Source organism: Malaya genurostris, chromosome 2, assembly GCF_030247185.1.
Source record: "Malaya genurostris strain Urasoe2022 chromosome 2, Malgen_1.1, whole genome shotgun sequence".
NCBI classification, from domain to species: domain Eukaryota; kingdom Metazoa; phylum Arthropoda; class Insecta; order Diptera; family Culicidae; genus Malaya; species Malaya genurostris.
In genome coordinates, this window is record NC_080571.1 from 113,942,439 (window position 1) to 113,959,033 (window position 16,595).

Sequence of the window (16,595 nt, forward strand, 5' to 3'; positions counted from 1 at the left end):
TATGCTGGTGTCCTGAATACCGTTTCTGGAAGTACCATAAAAATGACAAAAACTTTAGAGAGGAATTTACTTCTCCATTTCATGGACTGCTTACTCGATTGTCACAAGTTTAGATTGAAAGAAAGAATTTTAAGGTTTCATGCAATTTCTGTCTTCGATTCGTTTTGCAGTTAAAAAATTTCAATAATTTTTATTATTAAAATAATTTAATGAAAACTAAACACAATGAAGAATATTCATACGAAAAACACATGTTGATTGATGAAAAAGGTATCAGTTATAAAATACACTGTTTGTGCGAAAAGCGCATATTTAATTTCATTTTCTTCGTGTTCCGCCTTCGGCTTATCAGTGCTTAAATAGTGCTTTTCGCACAAACTGGGTAATTTATAACCAAAAATCCCTAAATATTCACATTCTGCGGCGGCAAGCCAGTCGTCACTACTTTTCGTTCAAGTCATCAGAAAGGATATTACTCCTCGGTGTAATATCCAGAAAGTGCTACATGAATAAGGTAAACTTTGCGTCTGTTTAGCGGTTTAAATTGGTCTGCTAAGTAGAAATGGCAGTTCAATTGGAACTGCTTTAAGCACTGATGAGCTGAAGGCGAAGATAATGAAATTAAATATGTGCTTTTCGCACAAACCGGTTACTCTATAACCAAAAACCCCTAAATGTATGAATTCTTGTTTTACATGAATCGTATTTACTTAGAAATGCCTTACTCTTCACCATACGGGGTCAGGTGTCTATTGAAAAATGCAAAACAACCTTTTTCTATCATAATTTCGAGCGCTTTTAACTCAGTCATTTGTTGATGGATTTATATAATTTAACTACCAATCGATTAGGAAACATTTAACTTGAACATATGGGTTAACGTAGTTTATTATTTTAATAGTATACTATTGAGAAATTGGTTTGAATTGACCGATGTTTTCACGAGCCAATGACAGCTTACCATAATGATGTCATCCTCTTGTCCGATTTGCGCAGTGTGAACTATCGCACAAAACGGAAACTATAAATATATGCTACAACAAATTTTTGCTTAGTAAGTCAACCCCTGGCTGTGGATTCAGTTCAACGTTACAAAGATAATCATTGAAATGTGGCTAAACACATTGAACTATCTCTCAGCATAAGCCGTCAGATGCTATTATCGAACCAAACAATAATAGTGCAACCTAATTGAATGATTAGAAATTGATAAATTCGTCATCTGATACTCGTTATGGATAGACGAATAACCTGCTACGACTAAGTTCGATTTTGTTTTATATTATATTCGCAGTTGCCTACCTACCCGCGCTATGGGTAAAACGCGACATAGATCCGAGAAGGATCCAAAAGATGCTAAGCGTCTGAAGATAAGTGAGATACAGGTAAACGACCGTCTGCTGAGTAACAATAAATACGCTGATCTGTCAGTTGATGTCGAAGAGGAACTGCAGAAGAAGGAAAAAATCCCGCCTTTCTACCTGAAGGGCTTCCCACCAACTCTACGCTCGGATTTCAACACGCTGATCAGCAAAGAACTACAGACAGCAGTCCGTTTATGTACTGAAGGCTACAAAATAACTGCTCCGGCTTTGAACCACTACAAAGCAATGGAATGTTACCTGAAGCAGACAAAAGCGGAATACTTCACACACGATATTGCCGCCAACTAACCTATGAAGGTTGTACTTCGAGGACTACCCGAAATTATCGAAGCCTAACTGAAGCAGGCATTGTCGGAGGCTGGACTAAAGCCTGTGATGGTGTTTAAAATGAAACGACACAACACGGACAATCGAAAGTATTAAGATCAACTGTACTTGATTCATCTGGAGAAGGACTCCATCACCATGAGTCAACTAAAAACGATAAAATCGTTATTTCGTATAATCATCGAATGGCAAAAGTATAAACCTGTACATCGGGATGTCACACAGTGCACGAACTGTTTGAACTACGGCCATGGAGCGAGGAATTGCCACATGAAAAGTCGGTGCGGGAAATGTGCCGAATCACACAATACCAACGATTACCTACTAGATGACATCGCAGTAAAATGTGTGAACTGTGATGCCGACCATCTATCTACTAGCAAATCGTGTCAAAAACGTGGTGAGTTTACAAAAATTCGACTACAGGCGTCCCGTAAACAATCAAAGCCCAAGAATGTTCCACAGAAGGATGAAATTAATTTCCCACGGCTCTCACCGAAGAGGGATATTCCAAATTTGCCGCCACTTCCTCACAGCAATCCAAAAGATTCAGCCGCGAGATCACAAAAAGATTCTTCCTCCAAAATCCCTCCTGGATGGGGCAATAATCAACCACAAGCAAAGGATGACTCTGGTGATTTATTCTCTGCTGAACAACTAATCGTCATTTTTGAAACAATGACAACAAAACTACGAAACTGCAGAACGCGGTGAGATCAAATCAACGCCTTAGGCAAATTCATCATCGAATATGCATTATAATGAGTTGGTTGTAGTAAATTGGAATGGTTGCTCACTCAGGAGTCAAACTGCTGAATCGTCCGACTTTTTTCAAGAGAATAATGCCGATATTGCTATCTTAACTGAAACTCATCTTAAACCTGAAATTTATATTTTTATTTCCAATTACAGAATTCATAGGTTCGACAGGACAACTACCAGAGGAGGGGATCCATTCAGCACAGACTTCTGCCTGCCTTTAAATTGCAACTCATATAGTGGTTTTCAGCTTGACATAGAACGCGACGGAATCGTCGCAGGATTGCGAAATAATGAGCGTCTGAACCACTGATGCCAGGTTTGAAGATTGGTATGTAAATTTGCAATTTCGTTTGTTAGTAGACTTTGCAATTAAGCCGACTATTTTGCAGATTTTCGAAATTTTTATAAACAATCGTCCATTTTAATGACTTTTGCTATTACTGTAGGGTTTTCGTTTGGTTTTTTCGTCATACTTCTAAATATTGAGGTCGCATAGGACCATTTCTAATACGCAGACGCCTAAAATTTCACCTGGCATCGCTGCCAGAAAATTGGACAGTTGTTTTAACCCCTTCGCTGTCTGTTGTATTGAAATTAACTAGCATTAGAGCCAACAGAAAAATTAATCGGCTGTTGGATTGAGGCCAATTGCATTTTCAGCTGGTAAAATTCCTTAGCGACAATTGTTATTTCATTGTTCATCGAAAGCATCAACAAATGTATATCTGTCAAATACGACCAACTTTTTAGAGTAGACAAATAGCACAATCGATTAAAGCACGAGGTTTTGAAAACCAAGGCGTCGATTAATACAAAATATAAATGAAAAGGGAACATAATAAGCACAAAATAATCATTATGTACGATTCAGACGATCCGCCTTTTATTTGTCACAGTTAATCTCCGTCACCGGCACCGTCAACATTAATAACATGCATTCTTATGGAGCCATTCACACGTAACATCACCGTCACGGAACGTCTTGACGGACGGAGCGTGTGAACGTTCCGGTAAAGAAAGTATTAAACTAATTTGACGGAAGCTGACGTTCCGGTGACGGTGACGGAAGGAGGCGGATCGTTTGAATCGTACATTAAGTCAAATAAATAGCACACGCCTAAAAAATCCGTGCAAGTTGAAGCCGTAAACATACGCATTATCAATATGAATTAATTATGACTGAAGTTTTCCTTAATAATAAATAAAAAATTAGTTGTTGTAACGGTCAATTTAAAAATTTTTTTTTTCTGGCTTGTGGTCTCGAAGGGGTTGAATCGATGCGAATGACAGTTTCGCTATCTTTGCGGCATTTTGTCGCTATCTTATCGCATCGCAATCTTTTCTAGCCGACAGTGAAAATCACTATAGAAGCCATCGGAATAGAGATTACAACTACGATGGGACCCATCATCATCATTGCAGCGTACTGCCCCAAACAAACCAATCTTCGAGATGGTACGTGTGTATCATTGAAGCGAGATCTGGCTATGCTCACTCGACGACAGAACAAATTCATCATTGCTGGGGACCTGAACGCACGGCATAAGCTGTGGGGAAACAAAAGACAGAATCGAAACGGATTCGTATTTGCCGAAGATTACGAAGCTGGACAGTAGAACTTCCTCGCTCCGGATCAACCAACGCGACTTTCCAGATCGGGAGTTCATTCCATTTTGGATATATTAATCAGCAACATCGCCATAGACAGCTCTCCAGTTGTCTTCAACGAGCTCTCTTTTGACCACTTTCCAGTAATATTGACGTTGGAATATTCTCCAGAAACAGTGCCTATTCAACCTCGGAGGAACTATTATCGCACCGACTGGGTCCAATTTCAACAAATCGCCGACCAACTTATTAATATCGATTTGCCACTAGATTTCCCGATGGAAATCGATGCGGCCCTATCTTCCTTCCAGCATTCAATCACAGTCGCTCGTGATAGGACGGTTCCAGTACAACATATGCCGAGTTCCTCTCTTCAAATCGACAGTGTCACCAAGAAACTCATCCGGCTTCGAAATATCTACCGGAGGCAGTATCAACGAACTGGCATCCTAGATAAGAAGATTTCTTATAACAACTTAACTAGGATAACCCGGGAAAAGATATCTGAGCTTCGCAACAGGAACTTCCAGCAAAAGCTCCGACAAATTCTCCCACATTCAAAGCCCTTCTGGTCCTTAACGAAGGTGCTTGAGAAAAATATAAAGCATATTACTCCTCTGATGTCACCCCAGGACGCAGCTGAAGGAATACATTTAATCACACCAGTAGAGAAGGCAAATGCGCTAGGCCAGCAGTTTGTGTGTTCTCACAATTTAGGACTCAACATTGTTAGTCCACATGAAAGAGTCGTTGCTGATTGGCACATTGTAGCAAAGCTGATTTACCGGTAGCGACACCTGCCAATGATAAATGGAACCAAGAAAACGAGGATGCTTTCGGAAATTTTCATATCGGCAGTAGTGATTTGCAACATTTTTATCGTTTATTCAAGAGTACAAATAGATATCAGCAATAAAAGTACACTCGGAGTAGAAGAAAATCGATTTCGAAATGATTACTACTACTTTTTTTAGTGTAAACTACGATTAAACATGGAAAATCTTCAGAAATGTGTGAAATTGGGTAAGGTTACATTTTTTCAAAGAGAAACCAGTGTAATGTTGATTTCTCGAGTACTAGAATGTATAGCGATCGAGTACTATTTCTTTTGGAATCTTTTTTTCCAGGCATTTGAAAAATGGCATCAAACTAAGTTTAATGCTCTATTCTGAATAAACGGTAGATATCGCACAATAAATTAAGATCAACATTACCACCTCAGAGTAAAAACTTTTTCTTCAACTTCTACTATGATCTTTCAAATGAATTTGCCCGTTTTCATAAAAAATTGTTCAAAAGGTGGAGTAATTAGAAATTGCGACAATATGCCAATAGCGTAGCTGAGGTTGACCAATCAGACAGCTTGGTTCCTGAGGAAAGTAGAGTCACTTCGAATGATCTGATGGCTATTGTGAAAACATCCAAAAATATGAAGGCCCCCGATTTCGACAACACATTCAACATTGAGCTGAAACATTTGAGTATTCGCTCATTTGTTTTCTTAGCTAAATTTTTAAAAGGTGCTGGGAGCTTGGTTACTTTCCTTTAATGTGGAAGTTAGCCAAAGTTATCCCAGTTTTGAAACCGGGGAAAGATCCATCCTTTTCCAAAAGCTATCGGCCCATCAGTTTACTCTCTGCCCTGTCCAAGCTGTTTGAAAAGTCAATAAAAAGGCGAGTTCTTGCTTTCGCAGATGAACAGGATATATTACTGGAAGAATCGTTTGGGTTTCGGAAAGGAAGATACACCATTCTCCAAGTCACAGGGGTTAACAACGTCATCCAGCAAAACAAATCAATGTCCAAAACGACTGCCATGGCAATATTGGATATTGAAAAGGCATTCGATAATGTGTAGCACGATGGTCTGGTGTTTAAACTGCATCGGTATAATTTTCCCATGTATCTTATTAAAATCATCAAAAATTATCTTGCAGATAGAGCATTCCAGGTTTCTCTGAATAATGCACTTTCAGAAAGATTTACTATTCCTGCTGGTGTACCCCAGGGAAGTATCCTAGGTCCCATTCTATACAACATTTTTACATCAGACATCCCACCTCTTCCGGGTGGTGGTGTTCTGTCACAATTTGCTGATGATACTGCCATTATTTACAAAGGTCGTGCCATTAATGCTCTGAAGAATAAACTACAGACAGGTCTGGACGCTTTAACGGAATATTTTACAAGCTGGAAAATTGTGATCAATGCAGCAAAAGCTCAGGTCATCTTGTTTCCACATTCAAGATCTTCAAAACTTGTTCCATCAGACGAATGCCGAATACGATTCGGTGATGAGATCATCCAATGGTCCGACGAAGTTATCTATCTAGGACTCACCTTTGACAGACATCTGATGTTCAGGTCACATGTTGACAAAATCGTTCAAAAAGGCAGCATACTAATTAGGTCTCTGTATCCGCTGATTTGTAAGTATATTGAATTTGTTGATTCTACGAGAACTAGCAGGCCAATTCAGAATTTTCGGTGATAGATTTTGGACATAATTTGAAGCGTTTGACTACTGACTGGCATTGGTACGTTTAACAATAATGTTTCAGTCTCTTTCAAGTCTGAAGTTGGCAATGAGAGAGCGGACAATTTTACCAAGTATGATGCTCCTCAGGCCGATAATTGCACACACTTATTTCTAGAATATCGACAAAGCTATGCTTCTGGGGATTGGATGTGAGTAGGAATTTTCAAATATCCAGATTCATCCTTGCTGAAGGTAATCATTGCATTATGTTTTTAGCGAAAGTTATCACATCATTTTGACATGCATCCAGTATCGGGATTTCAGATTTCGACTGTAGAAAACTTTGCGTACATAAGAAAGACTATGCAATGTTCCAGCTCGCGATTTTCTTACTTGTCGTGACCTCTATACATGATACTTTTTTATAATTTTATAAAGATAACTGGAGTTTCAATTCATTATCAATTTGAAGCCTACCATTCACTTCAATAGTTAGCTTATTGAATTAACAAATGAAAAGAGTTTCGAGTAATTGGTGAGAATATCAACAGAACATGTGTAGAATACAATTGTTTTTGTGTAATCAACAGTTACTTTGTTGAACTGGAACCAGCATTATTTTTTGTTATGGAAAGGTTAAATGAAACACGCTAAAAAAATGATATGTTAATCAGGGATAGTTAGATGAAATATTTAAAGCACAACACATTTTTTGAGACTATTATATGATTAGATTGCAATAAATAATAAGAAAAATCCATTATTATATTATGTAACCTAGATGCATCGGCGAAGATAGACTAATATCTATTGCCAATTGAAATAAACGTATTTTCTGAAAAAAGTACAATTTTTTCAACCTTAATAAGTGTCTAAACATGCTGCTTGCCAGTGATGAACTCTCCGCCACGTGGTAGATCCTTGAAATTTCCCCGCTCGGAAAGAGAAAAAGTTAACTCACAAACCGGCTGACTTCGGGGAAAAGGACGATGTGAAAAGTGAGCTGGCTCACTATTCACTTCGGGCTTTCTATCCTTCCACCCCATTCCAACGGAGCAGAGCACGTGTTTATGCATGTGTTTGGGAGAGAAGTAGAAATCCTCATTGCGCTCTGCGGAGAAACCCGAAGTCATTTCTCAGCCACGACTGCATCACGGTGCGGTACTCTCTGGAAGGAAAAATGACGATCTAGGACGGCAGCCGACGATGATGCATCCTAGGGAATGGGTATGATAATTTTCCGCGAAGCATCTTCTGGCGACACGCGAACAGTGAGGACTACGCTAACCTTATTCATGTTCTGCTTTGTTCGCACTTTTGCTTCACTGAGTAGGAGGCATCGGGGAAAATGATAAGGGAAAGTGTAATATTTCAGCCGGCCAGATTACGATCGTTAGCTATGCTTTTAATATCAACGCTTCTTGTTTATGCTAATGATTGAATTTTATGTAAGCTAGAAGTAATGAGAGACGATGAACGATTTTTTTGTTGAAACTTTTTATTTATTCTATTTCAACATGATTGTTTGATAATCAACGGCGCGTTTTTATAGTGGTGTACGTAGGTTTCCACATGAACAAGTTTCAAATTTACTACTGAGTTTCCTTTACCTGGTTTGTTTTGCTGTTATTTTTCTTTTGTATGGACCATAAGTTTAAACTTTCTTGTCGTGCTTTGGGTGTCATTAGATTGACAAATATTTTTGGATCTCCATACATTGAAAAGATAGAATTTTCCTTCGAAATGAAATTGGTATTAGAGTAACAGAGGTATTTTGGCCCACTTTAGGATCGATTTTATTTTGGCCCACTTTGTACAAATATCCACCAAATTTTGTAATATTTTTGAAAAATCCTTCCGCAATAGGAAATTTAATGTAATTAGCTTCAAACTGGTGCAAAATGGGTTACTTAACAGCGATTAAATCCATAAAGTTTGTTAGGCGGGCCAAAATACCTTTGTTATTTGCTATCTAGCGCTTGTAAGCTAGCTGGCACAAATGCTTGTGAATGTTCTTCATAAGATTCAGCACAGACTTATTGGCGACCAGTTTTGACAATTTTTCTCCAATCTATTTTACACTGTCTTTTTGAACAAAAGTTGCATTTTTGGTGGTATACCACTTTTCCGTTGTTTTCGCACAAGATCTAACCAGAAGACAGCAAGAACCTTGTAGCTTGGTGTAATGGCAATCGAATGCTGAATACGAAATCTGATGGTATCGCTTCAAATTTTTAGACATATCTTGATATTTCCGTGATGATGCTCTCTTATTTTACTCTTATTATCATAAATATTACTAAGGGGTTTTTTCAAATTGTCGTTCTTCAAGGAAGGTTTAAAAGTTTAAGCACTCATCATTTTATAATTCCGGAATCAAAAGTTAACGAACTAGAGAAACTAATGAATAAATTTCAAGGGAATTACATCTCTTTTCATGATCATTTATGAAATAGCACCCTCAAAATGATCATTTTTACACTAATCACCTTGCTCTTCTGGAACAGGAAATTGTATCAAGATAAAATTGATAAAATTTGTATGATATTTTGATACCTATCCTTTCAATCTAAGTTTATAAAAATCGATCCAGAATCCAGATCACTGAGAAAGGCGAGGGCACATATTTTCATTCTTTCTGTACATATCACCGTAAGTCAGATTTGAAATTTCGTATGTGATCACAAGACATTTCATTTGAATCTAAGTTTCTGAAAATCGATTTAGCCATTGAGTGCACAAAAATGTTACATATATGCTTGTTGAACTGAAAATCGAGTCAGTTTCGAACCTGGTTTTCATATCAGGTTTGCTCAAACCCCCGTTGCTAAGTGCGAAATCAACATAGTTTCGTAAAAAGTGTTTGTTTGATGAAACTACCCTGGGTCCGTTTCAGTTTTCTCAAGCGAAAACGACATAACTAATCGAATAACTTTTTATCGATTTTCGGGATTATTAATTTATTACTCGATTAATGATAGAATCGAATATTAGTTTCAAACTAATCGATTTAATGTTATTCGATTATCTGGGTTAGTAATCGATCGACATTCCGACATCGCTAAATACTACTACTACAGTGAAAAATAATTGCATTAAACCGTGTGCTGTCTCACCCGGATTTACCTTATTTATGAAATTATAATTATAATTATAATAAATAATCTATTTTAAACCATCTAACAAATTTCCAATAATTTAAATAATTTATTTACTGATATAATTTTGAATTTTTCCTTTAATTGTGTTACATATTTTTAGCAACTGAAGTAATATTGTATTTCAACTTACGTTTACTGTTAGTTATGGTGTTTCGTTCTATCCGTATGTCAATTGAGTTGTAGAATGATTGAGCAGAGCCAACTATTGAAACATTTGAACTAAATTATCAGTTTACAGCGTCAATCAGTAAGGAATTTCACATGTGTATCTTAATGTGGTGCGATAATTAATGTTAACCTCAACACAATACCAATCAATCGATCTTAAATATTAAATATTTCATTTTTCATTTTTAAGAAAGGCACAAATCTCCAAATATCAAGGGGAACGTGCCATTTGAGCCAATTTGTTCTGATTCCTGATTGATTCTTATCAACTTGACGATCCCAATTGAATCAATCCTCTCAGTGTGTCTGAGTGTGACCGCGACATTCGCCTAGAAAGAGGAGTTTCCTTCCGCCAAAGGACGGTAACATTATTCATATTGTCATAGATATTACTAAAGGTTTCTTCTGAAAACTTATGATTAAATCTTGTGCGAAATAAGAACATTTATTTGGACATGAACTAGCATTACCTTTTCAATTGATAAACATGTTTAGCCGAAGAATATTTTTTATCGCTTGCTTTCAAAACACTACAGTGGAGTTACGCGGATTTCCGAAGTTACGCGTATTTCCGAATTCACGCGGTTTTTTTCTACGCGGATTTCCAAAGTTACACGGTTTTTTTCGGCATCAAAAAAAAACTGTCCCATGTCCCAAAGTCGATTTCCACAAAAAAAAATTTATGAGTTTACACCAGATCTGGACGTTTCATGCATTTCTAAAATATTTGGCATCAAAAATGTTTTTTATTTAGTTTGGAGTTTTTTACGCGGATTTCCGAAAGTACGCGTTTTTTTTACGCAAATTTCCGCAAATCGAACTCAAATGAAATTCAATAGCAGTCTATGAGCCCTTTCAGTTGAGTCTAAGTTTGTGAAAGTCGGTTCAAGTGTCTCTGAGAAAACGAAGTAAGCTCCATTTTTAAGTTCTGACTACTATTTCCTGTACTTCCGGAACCAGAATCTGGGAACCGATATAGTTGATATCGCTTCGTTTGTTCAGCAATTATGATAACCTGCAAACTGAGTTGAGTCAACTTTTAAAGAATTTTCCTCTTTTTGGCATCATCACTGTAAATGACGGCTCGAAGTTTTTTTTTAGAAAATCAGCTTAGCCATTTTGGCGAAAAGTGAGTGACATTATTTGATAGATCAGTTCGGGTTTACATCTCATCCAAGTCAGTCGATAAAACAAAACCGCTTATTATGGGGACAGAAGAAACCAAGTACAGTATTGTGTAGTGAACAATAGATCTCGAAAATGAGTGAACCAAACGAACAAAAGCTACCGCCGGTACGAAAGAATACAATTATTGTTGACTTCAGACAGTGCAAAATTCGACCTTCGATACGAGAACTTGAAGGTTTGCTTAAGGAGCAAATGCATCTTGACATTAAACGTGTGCATTTACTGCAATGCAATAAGACCAATAATGTTGTTTATATCCAGTTCTATAAAGAGTTGGATGCAATTCAATTCGCTAAAGACAATAATAATGTGCACTATGTGGAGCACGAGAACATTAAGTACAACATTCCAGCAAGGATGGCTTTTATCGTATCACAGAACGTTCGCTGGCAACTCTTCAACGATTGAATCAGTGCCTTCAAAGAGAGTTGGAAATCATCGCAACAATAAAAACCCCGCATGGCTCATTTAACATAGAATCGACACCAGTGCGAGAGCGAATTTCTCTCGATGACATTTCTGAGAATCAAAGGTTGGTACGCCGTTGTGGGGATCTTCTCTGAAGTAACAAACGGTCACTTATTCTCGTTTCGCGATCCGATTCTATACAGGCAGTTGATAATTGCGATTGAATCATTTCACTATTGCCGCTTATTCTAACTATGTGCATATAATCTTTGTATAAGTTGTGTCTATGAAAATGTCTGTGAATGCTCCACACAAGGGTTTGGAAATATTGCAACATAGTATGAGAATCATCAAGTTGAATCATTGACTCGATTTTCTGCGATAATTGTCAACTTGCGATTCTCTCTTGGGAAATTCCACACAGCAACGATCATTATCAGACTGTAATTTTTTTTAAGGGCCGCGAAATACTCAGAGTATGAAGTGGAGCGAAGGAATGTAGAAAAATTCTCTCGCGGTTCATGCATTGAGAGATTCGAGTTCTTGTAGCATCTTCTACCGGATTGAAAATGTTGTATACAATATAGATAGCAATATAGCAGCTTCTGTGAAATTTTCGGCAATCACCAACACTGCATTCCAGTATATATGGATGATAATGCTATAGAAGTGCGTGTGCATGATCTTCACTCAAGCGTCATCGATCCTTATATTCGCCATACCATGTCCCAATACGGAGAGATTCTCTCTATCGAAAAAGAAAAGTGGAAGTATTTTTTCCCCGGTATTCTAAATGGCGTACGTTTGTTACGCATGCGCTTGAGGAGGCCTATACCTTCTTATGTGACATTCGGTCAGGATACAAGAATACCGTGCAAATCACTTGTTACCTATGACAATCAGATGGCCACATGTCAATATTGCCAAAAAGCTGTTCACTACGGTAAGCCATGTGTTAAACCGGACAAGGAGACAACTACACCAAAGGACAACGGTGCTTCCTTTACACTAACCCCAGTACACCTGTGACAGCCACCAACAACAGGGAAGTATCCCCTTCAACGAAACCATTCAACGTAACCCCTATAGAACAAAGTACATCAGCTGCAGTTAACAGCTTACCATCCAACCAACCAGCAACTGCAAACAATGTACAACAAGGCGCATCTACAGCAACTAGCAACGAAATCAACAACAATACCACGGCAATGGATGACGAGACGAACCACGAACAAACTGCCCCTCAATCCTCGCAGGAGGAAAATGGAAGCTCCTCTCCCCCTAGAAAAAGGGTGACAACGAGATCCAACACAAAAAAAATTATCTAAATACTCAGCTAAATCGGCCACGTAAAGCTTGTACGAAAATAGGCCTGAATAAAATATCTTTTAAATAAAAAAAAATTATTTGACAGATTCACACACCTACATACATACAGTTTAAGTAAAGAGTCTACTGGTGTATGGTACTTGGTTCTTTAGGCCCATTTTTACTAGTTCAATTTTGAAACGGTCGCGTAACCTTTCTATATAAGCAAGACAAAAGGTCAAATCACTTTTTAATCCACCTAGTAAGAAGTGTATCGAAAATAAGCTATCCACAAATTTTTCTTTCAGATTATGATAAAAAACGATATTTTATTTAAACTAAAAATTGATCCTTTATTGTACGAGGTTAAACTTGAGCATAAAGAAAATCGGATGAAATTTAAGTTATTCCTTCACGAGTTTTCGAACTTTTGATCGAACGCTCTTCATCAAGTCCTGGATAAGTGTTGCATCGCATTTTTTGGACGCTTGAGCCCAAATTTTTTTGAACTCCTGCCTGTTCCCAGCTGCCTAACCAGTCTTCTTGAAGACCCTCTTCACGATTGCCAGTAACGTTCGATGGGTCGAAGCTGAGGCCAATTTGGTGGATTGATATTTTTCTCAACGAAATGTATACCCTTTTCCGCAAGCCAATTGAGAGTGGTTTTGGTATAGTGAGCCGACGCTAAATCCAGCCAAAACAGTGGAGGTACTATGCTTATTATAAAAAGGCAGCAATCTCTTCTGGAAACACTCAGATCGATAGATTTCTGCATCTATAGTTCCGGTAGTACAAAAAATAGTTGACTTCAAACCACAGGAACATATTGCTTGCCATACCAGTACCTTTCGACCGAGTTTCTCCGCTCAAATCGACCTGTCCGCATCGCTCACATCCTCCCAAACGACGACAGTAAAGTATTGTGGACCTGGTTTTTGAGTCCTCTTTTACATAAGTCTCATCGTCCATCAAAACGCATGCATCCGGACCCTGCAAAAGACGCGAATACAATTTCCGGGCCCTTGTTGCTGCTTGCTTCTTCTGTTTTTCACTTTGTTTCGAGATTTTCTGCTTCTCGTAGGTCTTTAGGTGATTTCGCCTCTTGATACGCTGGACCATTCCGACACTCGTTCCTGCAGTTTTGGCAAAATCACGTATTGACATTGATTTGTTCTTCATGATTAGAGATACAACTTTCTGGTCCAGTTTCGGGTTGGAAGAACCGGGTTTTCTGCCTCTTCCTGGTAGCTCATCCAAAGAATAGTGTTTCCCAAACTTATTAATGATGGTTTTAAAATTGGCATGATGAATTCCAAACCGCTTCGCCAATTTTCGCATAGAAATACCCTTCTCACTTAGTCCAGAACTTTAATTTCCACTTTCTTTTCAATACGCGACATTTTGAAAACGCAAAATCTCAACCGCACAAATAAGTAAAGAATCGAAAGCTGACAGCCAAACGCACAGCATGCTGCGATCTGAGCATAAAAAACCATCACCAATACATGCGTAAAACACAAATGTATGTGGATAGATCATAACGTTTTTTTTTTCATTAGGCTCATTTTTGTCACAAATTTTGAGTAGATAATCTCTGGATTGATTCGCGTAATTAAAAAAAAGTTGAACTATCTTGGGAAAATTGGGCGATCAAAATGGAATGTGTCTCTATTTCATTTATATCTCTAGAACCGGAGGTCCGTGGCTTGTAGCTTTCAAACGAATCTAAAATTGTCAAATTCTGCTTTGCTATCCAAGAGAAAATTTTGTGGATAGAAAAAAGGTGCTGTAATGTCACAGACTAACAGACTGGACACTCAAGTTAGATTCTGCAATCATTTTAACGGTTATTTCGAATATTCCTTTATTTGAGACAGTACTCACATGTGTCATGATGGCGCCACGTTACCCTATCAAAAACATCCTGTCTGTCATCTAGACTGTGTTTTTTTTTCATTTACCAACAGAGTTGCCATTCATACAGAATTACTTGTAATGTATTGATTTGTATACGCCCATGCGAATTCCATGCAGGATACAGATTTAATACATATTATCAAAACTATATACATAATTGTGCTTACTTCTCATCCTCCAACGAAATACAAAATCGAACCCGTTTTATTACAATATTTACTTGCTTCTGCTCTGCCGCCACTTAATTTCGGGTGAAAACTACCAACACAATAAAAATAGTCTAGATGAACAAATAAATGGTTACCTTCCAACATCGCGAAAAAGTTAAATATATTATCAACGTAATCCAATAATTTATTGTGACGATTCATTTTCAAATATTTTGATGAAATCAGGCACCCCTGCCTATCGGTGTTGACAAACGAGGGGAAACCAACTAGTAAAAAAACTTTTACATAACACAAGGGGTGTACAGATAGTAAATAGTTCGCGCAGTACAATATCGGTGGAACTAGTGCATCACGAAAAATTATTTTTATAAGAATTTACTCATACTGTCATGTCTGTCTTTGAGGTCATATATTGTGTTTGAGTGCAGAATGGCCTCTGCTGCTACCACACGTTAGCTGAGGTCATCAAATAGACGAGGTACCCCATAGGTAGCAAAAAGAGACAAAAACAAAATCTCAAATCAGCGTCAGATGGCAAAGTAGACGTGAAGATAGACATGTGATGTGGTGTGTGTTGTTTACCGTTGGATGTGTTTCCATTGATAAAGGACTAAAATTGAATGCTGTGGTGGCCAAGTAAAGCGAAGCATGCTTGGTTCTTCTAGTCAATTGGGCGAATGCACACAGACACATTGCGGTCTCGTTAGGCCTAGTCGTATGATATTCAATACTTGTGATTCCTGAGACTACGATAAAAAGTCGGGGTTTTCAGTAATTCTACACCCTTTATATAGAGAAAGGCAAAAACACATCGAGACATATAAACATTAAAGCAAGAATACAACAAAAAGTTATGGGTTCTAAAAAAAATTGTGTTCGGAAGCGAATTATGATGTTGAAAAATCATTTTGCTTCTTACGAAAGTCCAGAACTTTGACTCTTAAATATAAACAACTGCATTACCTATGGAATGTAATATTTCTACATATAGTACAGGTAAATGACACAATCTAAATAACATATGGATCAATAAGTCCCGAGACTAAAGCAGAGATGGCGCTCGTAGTAAACCAGTAACCACGTCTTTCTAGAGTACTAACCTTTGCTTGAAACGGGTCAAAATTTTAAGTCGATCCGACCAGAAACAGCTGAGTTATCGAGGTTGGAGTAAAGTCGTTTTGTAGTTTGTTTAAAAAATGGAAAAAACCGAGTTTCGTGTTTTGATAAAACATTGTTTTTTAATGGGTAAAAACACCATGCAAGCGAAACAATGGATTGAAAAATGTTATCCGGACTCTTGTCCATCAAAAGCAACGATTTGTCGGTGGTTCGCCGAGTTTAAACGTGGTCGTACCGACACAAATGACGCGGAGCGCTCGGGTAGACCTGTGGACGCCGTTACACCGGAAAATGTGAGTGAAGTGACAAAAATTATAATGAAAGTGAAGCGTAAAGTGAAGCTCCGTGAGATTGCTGAGATGACACAGATATCATATGGAAGTGTATTTACTATCCTTCATGAAAAATTGAGCATGAAAAAGGTTTTTTCCAAGTGGGTGCCGCGATTGCTTTCGATGGAACAAAAACAGCAACGAGTCGATGATTCAGAAAGCAGTTTATCGAAAAAAAAACGTTGGAACCATTGTATCACCCTAAAAGGTGATTATGTTGATGAATAAAAAAAAAATTTTGCAAAAAAAATGTTGTTTCCATTG